Raw genomic sequence first — 6,000 nt, forward strand, 5'->3', positions numbered from 1 at the left:
TCAACTCCTCAATTTTCAAAAGCCCTTTCATATTCTTCTAGAGCCGGTGTTTACACTTGGTCAGCTTTATGTGGCTTTATCACGAGTGAAGAGTAGAGCCGTTGTTAAAATGCTTATATTAGATAAGGAGGATAATGTTACAAATAAAACTACAAATGTGGTTTATAAGGAACTATTTAGTTATTTATGAAATTTTAATTTTCAAGTTTTTTTTATCTATCAAATAATTGTAAAACGAAAGTTACTTTGTTGTTTATGAAAAGTATTATGTATATAGTAATTGTAGAACCAATGTTATTTTGGTTGTACTTATGTTGAAGTAACTTTTTGTTTATAATACGTTATAATGACAACTATATATCATGTTATTGTCTCCTCGAGTGTTGTTGTTAAACATTTTATATATTTCCACCCGTGTCGTACACGGGTCAATAACCTAGTACAATACAAATCCATTTGCTTTCTTTGCACTTTTGTTGACCCTTGTTGCCATCTATATTGTTTTTCACAATACTAATGAAATCAATATTTAATGTAAAATCATTCTAAACAATATAAAAACTCAAATTTTAGATGTTTTGACTTTTAATATTTAAGGAACCGTGTACCTCCATCTTTCTATAATAAGCATAAAGACCTTCGACATACTTGAGTGAAGAGCAACGTTCCCGCGACAAATTCCAATATCCAAAGTGGTTCCGGTTCAGAAAGTGGTGACAAAACCTGCAAAATGGTAGATTAAAAAAATGATTTTTAAAAGAGCTTCACCTATGATTTAAAACTTTTAAAGCATTGGCATTATCAATTTGAAGGAACAATAGTACAATGCAAACAATAATTCCTTTGGACATGATCTTAGCACTTTAATATAACTTTCAGAAGGGCAGATGGTACATCTCCAAATAATTGATCCATCAAACACCCAATCAAGACTCACCAAACCATAATTTCACCTAACCAAATAAATTTATCCTCAATCAAGAAATTAACAAAATTACGCTAGAGTTGGAACAGAACAGAACGTAACCGAAATTCAGGTACGAATACCCACTCCTCAATCGTACAAATCAACAGAGTAAAAATACAACTCACTATCATGTAGCCCTATTTTTAAAGTAAACTTCAAAGGTGTAAGTAATTAAATTTATATACATGTTTTGATACAAACTCCAAGAGATCTGAAGTTCTAGTGCATTACTTTTATGGGTCGACCTGCTTCGGGTCAGAAAATATTAGCTGCAAATTAGGTGTTTGAGAGAAAATAAGGCAAAATGTCTTCTTTTAGATTTGAATGTAATAGGGTGGTTATAGTTGGTTGAATGGATGTATTTTATAGGTTTTGTTACTTTCTGTATTATTGTTCTTAATAAAGTATGTGTGTATTTGTATATATGTTGTATTATATGGATTGTCTCTCAAAACCGCCATCATTAATCTGTTTTGGTGGTTTGGAATTTTTTTGTTTAATCGGGTTTGGGGTGCTGTTTACATAAGTTCTGAAAGGGTCGGGTTCGGTAACCGAGTGTGGCCCGTGTTGTTACAGGTCGGTCTCAGTACAATTAAAAAGGACACTGAAAAAAGAAATTATTTTTTGTTCTTAAAGATCAATCTAACTACAATGTGGTTACTATACTAAAGCAGTAAAGCTCTTAACTTATAACCACGGTCAGTAATTGCCTAAGGATGTTTACCCCTAATTCAAAAAACCTAACTTTCAAATTCAAAGAACATCAATGATTAAGATCAAGAAAAGGAAAGATGCATAGATCTCATAACAGTATACACCTATATGAAGATAAAATCCAACATAATAAACCCTAGCTGAGACAATATAAAGATCCAACGGTACACCGGCTCAATTTAACACCCTAATGGCCTGCATTTATGCAATGAAATCATGAGCGATCCAGCAAAGGATTACAGTCCCCAAGATCAACAACACTATGGTACGTTCCAAGTCGTAGGTACCTAAACTACGGCGCCTCCGCAGCTGGTTCTACCCCTCGGGTCCGGTGGTCCCTCCATTACCCACCACCCTAACCCACCACCTCCATCTCCGCCTCACAGCTCCAATGTAGCCCTCCCTTTCCGTTTCTATCATTAATTGTAACCGCCAAACGAACTTCATAAACCTCATAAGACTTGCCACCACCCAAACGAACTTCCTGCCACCACCTCCATTACCTACCACCCTAACCCATCACCTCCATCTCCGCCTCACAGCTCCAATGTAACCCTCCCTTTCTGTCTCCGCCTCTCACCCACCACCGCCACTGCCGTTACCCCCCATCTCCACCTCACTGCTCCACCCTTTTTTTGCCATCGTCATCACCCTATTCTTGGTTTTTGCTTATTTGGTCTTCTAGCATTTCATTTTCTGGGCGATTTGTTTTGAATGGCATTAGTTTGGAGGTTTCGCTGGTAATGCACGCCAGGTGTTTGATTAAGTGCCAACACCAAATTTTATTTTCATTTCCTTTGTTTCCAAAAACAAAAAAAGTTATAATTTCTTAAGTGATTTATGAGGGTCTGTGGTGGAGAGCCCGGTCCTAGCTCGGGCACGGGGGGCGTTGCCCCTTTAAAAATTTTCATGTTTGCAAAGATGGTATCCCGGGATACAAGGGGTACTCTAGGTTACTTATGCATTTTCAGCGGGATCACTTCAATGTAAAGGAAATGAGAGATCAGTTAAAGGAGCGTCTTGCTTCGGAATTGGAACTCTACAATGACGCTGTCGATACCTTGCGCTTCCTAAAGAACTGGTTATGCGGGGAGTGCATGGCCTGCATGCCTTGAATAGGCCTTGTTTGCACAGAAAAGAAGTGGTTAAATGCACCCCATGTGCAGGAGGCGACTTTGATTTTATTGTGGGGATCCCTCAACCCCGTGATTCGCAGGTGGAACTTGGGAGTGGTCAGTCTGAGACGTTTGTGGTAGATGTCGCTCTCCTTGAGCACATCCTCGCCATTCCTATTGCTACTGTCAAGAGTATCCCGCCCGCATGTCGCATGGCTTTGTAGGTTTCCGGACGGATCTTACACGGGATATCGCTATCTACGTAGGTGCGGAATCCCTGCGTAGGTAGTTACGAGCGTAGAATACGAATAACAATCACACGCGATACAAACGAACACGTTATGTAATATAACTTGAAACACGTCTATTACAGACTCTCGACACGTTCACTGAACTACTGAATTACACGTGAATATCCAAAACACTAACACTTAAACCGTAAACCCGTAGGTTACTTAAATACACGACAACTTCGCCTCAGGCGAAGTTGTCTATAACTTCGCTCGTTGAACAAGTTCGCCTAGGCGAACTTGTCGACAACTTCGCTTGTTCAACAAGTTCGCCTAAGCGAACTTGTTGACAACTTCGCTTACTTACATAAACATAAACTTAAACATAATTACATTACAGACTCGATTACAAACGCTAGACTATGAACTACTGACATTTATGTACCAACAGACTCCCCCTTGGCAGTAGCTTCATATCTTGATCTTCAAAGCTTGTGTCTTGTAATCTCTCGTCTTCTCTCTTCATCTCTTCAAGCATGCACTCCCTGTCTAACACATACAGAAACCAACTTCTGGTACTTCTTAGCTTCCTCTTTCCAAGCAGGAATGTAGAAAATCTTCTTAGCATGTAGTACCTGCAAGTCAGCTTGAGACAGATTGACTAAGTGCATAGGATCATACACTCTCATGATCTCTTGCTCATCTTCATCCTCCATGACCGCTTCAGCAGTTTCACAATCCACGTACCACCACTTCAAGTCTTTCAAGACGTTCTTGGGCATCACCTTCATCGGCACTTCTTTTAAATGACGGACTGGTTTATACTTCATAACCATCCATGGTTTGCCGTCTGCCCTCATCCCTCTATCCTTGTCCTCTACTAACTTCCCTTTCTGAGGCTTCAGAAGTTCAAACTTTTTATCTTTAATGGCCTCCTTCCAAACAATTTTCCTAATTACTCTCGCCATGTTATCATCGCTTCTGTTTATCAGCCCCAGTCTTGCTAAGTCTTTCACCTCACACGCCGGTAAGGTATTCAGGGATCTTAACATCTTCTTGAAGTACTGAATGCCGTCGTAACGTTTGATCACAAATAGTTTCAACTCTTCATCGTACAACCAGCATATGATTCCCTTCTTTGATTCTGCATATCCCTTTATATTATACGACTTTTTGAACATCGTCGGTACTGCTGGCTTCTTCGTCTTTACAAACCACTGAGCGCAGCCTTCCTTCCAGTTTGGCTGATCTTCCCACTCAGTGTTGTCAACTGCAGCATCTTCGCATATAGTCGACTGTTCAACCACAGGGATCTCATGCTCTACATTTTCTTCAACAATCTCTCCTTCTTCTATCACATTCTCAACCACAATTTCTGCACCAATCTTTTCGATCTCATCGATTAGCAGAACATCATCTTCATTGATCAACTCATCATCCTCTAACATATCGTCTATCTCTTTCAGCGCATCAATCATTTCATCAACAATCTCAACATCTTCAACCACATCCACATCATCACCAGCAGCAACCACATCATCACCAGCGACAGACTCCCCCTCAGCTGTGGAAGCCCCAAGAGCTATAGTAGTTCTTGGCAACTCACCACCTGCACCTTCCGGTGCATTGGGATCATCGTCTCGGTCTTCTCTTCTTTTGGTCCTCAGCTCATCTCCTCTACAGCTCATCTCCCCCTGAGATGCCAAGAACACCTTCAAGGCATCTATAATTTTCCCGTGCTCAGCCAGGAGGGATGCCTGCAGTTGATTTGCTTCCACTAGGCTTTGAATAGTCTTGGACTGCTCAGCTACAATCCGCTCTAGTGAAGCTATTCGATCCGAGTCTGAAGTGGGCGTGACCGCAGGTGGTACCGTACCCGATAACCCTGCAGTAGTGGTGACCGTAGACTCGACAAATCGTGCTACTACCACCGATGGAGTATGCGTTTGAGGTGGTAGAGACACAATTGCTGGAGTTGACGTTTGGACGGCCGTGATCGATGGAATGACAGCCGACGATGTAGCCACTACGGGAACAACCGTAGCGCTTGTACTCGATACCTGCACAGAGGTAGGAACAAAGGACATACCAGACAGGGCAGGTGGAGCAAAACGTACCAACCGTGAAGTCTCTACAGCTCCTACACCCATACCAGTCCTTTCCCTTCGTGAACGCTTTCTCACCAGCTGCACAGCCTCTTCTTTATCATCTTCCTCGTCGTCGTCGTCAACAATTCTCTTTTGTTTACCAACCGTTCTCTCATGCGTTACCATCATCCTTCTAGCCTCTTCCATCACATCATCAAAATCAGCCTGTGGACCCGAGACTTGAATATTCTCTTGTGGATCAACTCGGTCCATATCAAACATTCCTTGGCCTCCCAACATGGCATCAAGATCAATCTCTGCAGCTGACACAGCAGCAGATACAGCAGGCGCAGCTGATACAGCCTGGGGTGCTGCCGCCTGTTGTGGTCTTGGGTCTCTGAACTCGTCCCCTGCCGCAGGCACATACTCCGGGTTTATAAGGTACCCAAAGAGCGGAGTATGCCTGGGACGCAGCTCAGGCTTGCTTCGTGCGCTGGAAGTGCGACACTGTGCAAAGATACGTTTTGTCACACTTTCCACGTATCGAATAGGGCGTCGTTGAGGCTGCGTCGGAGCCACATGATTGAAAATCATCTGTAGGAATCGAGGATACATTGTAAACCGCTCACGCGCCACAGCCCTTCGTTGTCTATCGATCTCGTAAAAGATCATCTGGCTGAAAGAATATCTTTTATTATAAGTCAACGCAGTCATAGCAGACTGCATTGTCGCACCCATTCCATCAGTGCCTGCCTTCCGTCCTGACATACATACGATCATGACGTGCATAAGGAAGCGCCACTGATCAAAAAGGAATCCCTTCCTCCGTTGAGTGTCCCCTAAGAGACCAGAATATCCCATCCTGAGGAACGCCCCATCACGGAATG

The sequence above is a fragment of the Bidens hawaiensis genome, unplaced genomic scaffold, assembly GCF_021521415.1.
Source record: "Bidens hawaiensis isolate Kalapana, Puna unplaced genomic scaffold, B.hawaiensis_p1.1 tig00002343_1, whole genome shotgun sequence".
Classification (NCBI taxonomy): domain Eukaryota; kingdom Viridiplantae; phylum Streptophyta; class Magnoliopsida; order Asterales; family Asteraceae; genus Bidens; species Bidens hawaiensis.